A 6000-nucleotide genomic window follows, 5' to 3' on the forward strand; every position below is an offset into this window, starting at 1 on the left:
CACCTTAAAGACCAACTTGATACCCAAGGTATGAGCTTTCGAGAGTCAAAGCTCCCTTCATCAAGCTATGATCTTCTCGAAAGCTCATACCTTGGGAATCTAGTTGGTCTTCAAGGTGTTATTGGACCTGCATCATAAGCTTTAAAGGAAGAAGTCACTTCCATAGCTCTTCAGAAATGTAGTGGATACAATTCTAAGATTCTGGGTAAATGTTAAAGTTTCCTTTATCCTTACAATACAGTTCTAAAAAGTGTATATCCTTACATTTTTAGAACTGTATTGTTGATATGAGTAGTTGTTTTTGTAATGAGTCGAATTTAATACATTTATTTTTAAAAAGAAAGAAAAGTGATTGCCTAGATCTCTAACTGTCATTGGCAGCAAACAAAACACCACCAGGAGTTGGAAGGGATTGTCCGCCAAAGTGGCAGGAACAACTTCCTTCTAATGTTCAGAATCAAAAGAGAGCAAAGGCTTGTTCACAAGGTGAACTTTCATAAGTTGTGGTGTTTGGCCATGTCACTTTTCTCATTTTAAAAAACATTTTTGTGTTCCCTTACCCACCCCACTTAGCTTCCCCAAAATGGCAAACATCAAAGACATTAAAACAGTTTTATAGACATGAAACATATATAAACTGATTAAAAACAACAATGAAACAAAACAAATAAAGAGGAAGGAGGGTCAGTGAGGGAACACCAAACAAAAGAGAAAAGTCTTCCTCTCTTGGTGGAAGATAACAATAGAGGGAGACTGACAAATCTCCCTGGGGAGAGAAGTCCATAATTTTGGTGCCACCATGACCCCGCTGGATGGAATATTTCTACTCAATTCAAACTGACAGACCTATAGGGCTGCTGTGCAGGACATTACCAGACCCCATAAAGTGCATCACACTCCTTCCACATTCCTTAAACACAACAACCTACTGATGCTTCCAAGGTGAACACATCCCTGCCCTGGGTAAGAGCTTCAGAGACCAAAGTTTGCCCAGTTGCCCAGAAACTTGCCATAAATGAGTAGGTAGGGGGGAGGGATTTATTTATTCACTTCATTTACACCCCACCATTCTCTCTAATGGAGACCTAAAGCACCTCGCGTCGTTCTCCTCTCCTCCATTTTATCCACATAACAGCCCTTTGAGCTAGGCCATGCAGAGAGTATGCGATTGGTACCAGGTCACCAAGCAAGCTTCCATGGCAGAGTGGGAACTCAAAGCCGCATCTCCCAGAGCATAGCCCAACACTCTAATCACTACATCGCATGGCCTTCTAGATTTGTAGATGATGTAGATTCTTATGTTTGTAGATGATGATTCAAGATGATTCAAGACTAATCCATTAAGTGAGACTATGCAGCTCCCGCTCCCTTTAATTCAACCCAAGAGCTGACTTCAAAACTTCTATCCTCAATCCCATCAGGGGGCGCCATAGAGACACTCTGGCTCCCAAGCCTGGCTCTGATGGGGGCAGGGAGGCTTACAGGCAGGTGTGCTGAGCGGGGTCCAGCCAGGGCAGATCAAAGGGAGAAACCTTCACTCTTTGTCATGCAAAGCCTTCCCGGAAATGACCTGGCCCTCAATGGCAGGACACTAACAACTTCCCCCCCACCCCAGCTACTCCTGAAAATAAACCTTCTCTTCAAAAGGACTCTGTAATAGCCTCACTCCTGCCCAGCCCCCGCCCCCAACTCCATAACCCTTAGGGTAAGAGTCTCGTACATGCTAGTGGCTGTGGGGAGAGCAGCCAAGATGGAGCAGAGATAGGAGCGGCACCACCAGAGTCTAATGGCTTTATGGAGGGGGAGAAGTGGCTCAAGGGAAAGGGAAACTTCAAAGACTCCTCTTGTCCAAACACCAGATCCTCAACCCACAGGCACTGCTTGGCCAGAGATCCTGCTGCACCACTTCCTAATGACTGCCTTGACTCTCCAAACCAGCACAGACAGTCTTTAATTCTAAAATGAGATGTTCTGGAGCTCAAAGCCTGCCGCAGGGGTGGGGGGGGGGCATGGCATCTAGCCTGGAAGCACTCACCCCTGTCTAAGGTGGGTAGGGAACTAGTACGTTTCTTTTGGTGGTACTGCACTTTGCGTACACTCAAGGATGCTCTCTCCTGATCTTCTTCAAGGCCCAAGAAACATATTCTGTTGCTTTGCCTTAGAATTGGCTCACACCTGCACCTCCATTTCCTGATTGTGTGCTTGGGTTGAATGAGCCATCATACACCAAACACAAATAGCTGAAACTTTCCTATCACTTCCAATTACTTCAAACGTAGCACTTTTCAACGGAGAGTAGAGTCAGCTTCCACATTTGTGATGATGACGTTGCATTTGTGAAGCATGTGAGTTCTGCCTTGCATTAAGCACCACAATGAGGAAAGCGGCATTGTTCCATTTTATATAGACATTTTAAATATTGTTTTAATGTTTTAAAATGTTCTAATGCCCGATATTTGCCACGGGGACCCATTTGAGTGGAAATGCGGTATATAAATTTTTAAATAAATAAAATAATCCACCTAGAATATGAGTGAGAAATAACATAAATAAGGCACTGTGTTGGAGCTGATCTCAGTGAATGTGAAATATCCCTCAGTGGAGTCTGAGGACTCATTCACATATGCAAGTCCCTGCTTGATGCTGCAGCCTACTGAATGACAAACAGACAAGCATAACCAAGCCCTTTGTCTTAATTTGATTCTGAACAGAAGCTGTGAGCCACTCCGGGAGCTTGTGCAGACAATCCCAACTCCCTCTTCTGGTGGAGTTTTGCTTGCTAGCTACTGAGGAGAATCAGAGATCCAGGCTCTACGCAGAGAAACATTTTTGAAGAGCAGTGTCCTACTCCACTCTGAGGGACAAATGGAACAAAATATTTTTATTATTGATTACACCTGACTCTTCAGGAACTCAGAGTGGTACATATGCTCACTCCCCTTACCACCACACACCACACACCCTTTTATCCTAACAACAGATTAGTCAGATAAGGTAGGCTGAAATATAGAGCCAAGCTACAAGTGACGGATCACTTGTAGCTTGGCTCTCAGTCACTGCACCCAGAGTGAGCTGGAAAAGATTTGAATGTGGATCTCCCTGGTGTGCGTCCAGTTCTCTATCCATGACACCATGTTATTGGTCTAGCTTGGATTCTGAAATCTTGCATACATTATCTATCCATCACATTTTAATACTGTCCTTCCTCCAAGGAACTCTGAACAGCATCTGTGGTTCTTCCCTCCTCCACTGCAGCCTCACAACCACCCTGTATGGTAGGTTAAACTAAGAAAAAGTGACTGGTACAAGGTCATCTAGTGAACATCAATGGCTGACCAGGAATTTGAACTGGGGCCTCTCTTCTTCCTAGTCGAATACTTTGACCATTACAGTACACTGTTTTGTTGCTAGGTAGTTCTAGGACACAGCCCTATTTCATTATTTAACCAGGGAATCCCAAATATATTGCTAAAGTTAATTGTCAAAATATGAACTCTTCACTCTGGTCCAACTATGGTGAGATGTCACCCAAGCTGTCCTCTTTTTAAAGGTGGGGGGCAATTTACAAATTCAGAGTAGTAGGTTTGATCTTAAACATAGCTGAATTATCGCACATTTAACAGGTGGTACGGATCAGTCCACACACACTCACATTAGTGATCAGATGCAATATATCCACACAGACGCCGACAGCCACACAGGCAGTCTGGGTGTTCAGTGAACTTATTTACATGACAAATCAGTATGTGCTAAATCACGCTGAAATGAGAAGGAAGAAAATTAAGTCTATCCAGTTTCAAACAATCTCCAAAAAAGGCAATGTGCACACTGGCCCTTTCAGCAATTCTTTTGCCAGGGAAAATCCATAGGTAGTTGGGTGGCAATATAAGATGGCTGGGCATCTGGGCTTTTCATTAGCCCATCTCCAGTCCTCCTATCTCTAGGTTACCCAGCTTTAAAAAAAGAATGCAAGGGAGTTGTTATTGTGTACTTAATCCATAATAATTACTACCATTTGGTTCTGTGGTCAGAAATCACTAATCTGGATTAGAATTCCTGCTTTGCCACAAGGGGACACTGAAAAATCACTGGTTGTGATTCTGCGGAAGCGTGATTACAAAGTGTTACTGAATAAGAAACTTTGAGTCTTTCATTGTGACATCTTTTTTTCACTAAGAAGCTCAGAGCGACATTTTATTCTCCTGTCAAATGTGCATTTATTCACATCAACCATGCAAGATAGTGATTTGCCCAGGGCCATCCTTTGTAGCTTTATAGCCAAATGAAGATGTAGCACTCGTGCCCTTGCAGTACTCTGGCTCACTCCAAGGCTTAGTCTGCACATGCAGCAGAATGAATGGAAGAATCTGGGCATGATGGAACGTACCAATTCAAACTGCAGATGGGGAGTGCGATTTTTTTTAATCTCCATTTTTTAAAAAAAAAAATCCCACAAGTTAAAAACTGGTTTGACGGGAAAAGTTTTTATCCTAGACCTTTTCTCTGTTGTGCTGGTTTTCTACTATTTTAAGTAAGGCAACTTTAAATAATGTGATACAATCAATTTTACCACATCAGGGCTCTACCATCTCATTCTGCCATATGTGCAGACCAGACCAAAGTGTGTGGGAAATTGGAGACGCAGCCAAATTTGGGAAACCTTGATCTTGTTTTGAAAAAGGCTCATTCCGATGTAACTCCTGAAAAAACACCCGTTCCTGATCTTATCTAATTTTCACAGGTATCAAGCAGAACATATGAAGCTGCCTTGTACTAAGTCAGACCAGTGGCTCACCTAGCTCAGCGCTGTTTACTCTGACTGGCAGAAGCTCTACAGGATCCCAGGCAGAGAAAGATTTTTCCCAGTACCCACTACCTGAGATTCTATCATTGGAGATACAAAGGACTGAACATGAGACTTTCTGCCTGCAACACTGAGCCACAGTTTTTGGCATTTGATAGATATAATTTTTGGGTACTATAGATGTGATTTATGGGAGAAAATGGATGGGGACCAGTAGAAAATAAGCATCTCTTAAAGCCCTGACTTTCTTTCTGCAGAAGTAGAAAATATCAGCCTAAAACAGCCTCTTGTCCAGTTCTTTAGCATTTCGCCTTCTCCAGTTTAAGTGCCATGATTTCTCATGCATCTGATAAAGTGCTTTTTCTCTGCAATGGGGACCCAAAGTGGTTTACATCATTCACCTCTCCTTCCATTTATCCTCACAACAATATCATGAGGTAGGTTAGTCACAGGTGTGACTTGCCCAAGCTGGGGCCAACCAGTTTTTCTGCTGATAAAAATAGGTTGATGGGTTTCCTTTAACTACCTGAAAAGGCTGTTCTCGTGATCATGGGACCTGCAGAGCCAAAAGCCACGAGGGCTGTAGTAGGGAGCAGAATTCAGTCAGCTTGAGCCAAAAAAGGCTGTCTGGATCCCACCCAGTATCTCCTGGTGGAGTGGGGCTGTAGTTCGGTTTTCACATGTTCACATACAAATACAGTGGAACATTTCCAAATGACCAGTCTTGCAAGGTAATGGAGCTGTTGGGACTGAAACGTTGGTGTTCAAGCCTATTGCCGTCCTCTTGAGGGGTACAGATGCAGGACAAAGCAATCCACCCACTTCTGCAGGAGCACTAAGAGCAAGCATTGGAATGAGTAGTGGGGGGGGGGAACACACACGTGATATTCCGTGTATCATACGCTTGAAGTCGCAAAGTTCTCAGAAGCCAGTTGTCCACTACTGCCCAAGTTTCCTGCCCAAACCCAAACAGACTATGTCATATATCCTCAGACACTCTTTAGTTCTGCCCCGTCAGCCCTTACACAGAAAACATATCGTGGTTGCACACTCCATGTATTGGTTGAAAAGCCTGAGATGCCACTGGATATCTGTTTAACATTGATGCAAGAGCCTAGCACAGCTACTCCTCTGGAATTACAGATCAAATCATCACTACCACCATCGCTACCACCACCACCACCACCACCACCACC

The sequence above is a fragment of the Eublepharis macularius genome, chromosome 9 (assembly GCF_028583425.1).
Source record: "Eublepharis macularius isolate TG4126 chromosome 9, MPM_Emac_v1.0, whole genome shotgun sequence".
NCBI lineage: Eukaryota > Metazoa > Chordata > Lepidosauria > Squamata > Eublepharidae > Eublepharis > Eublepharis macularius.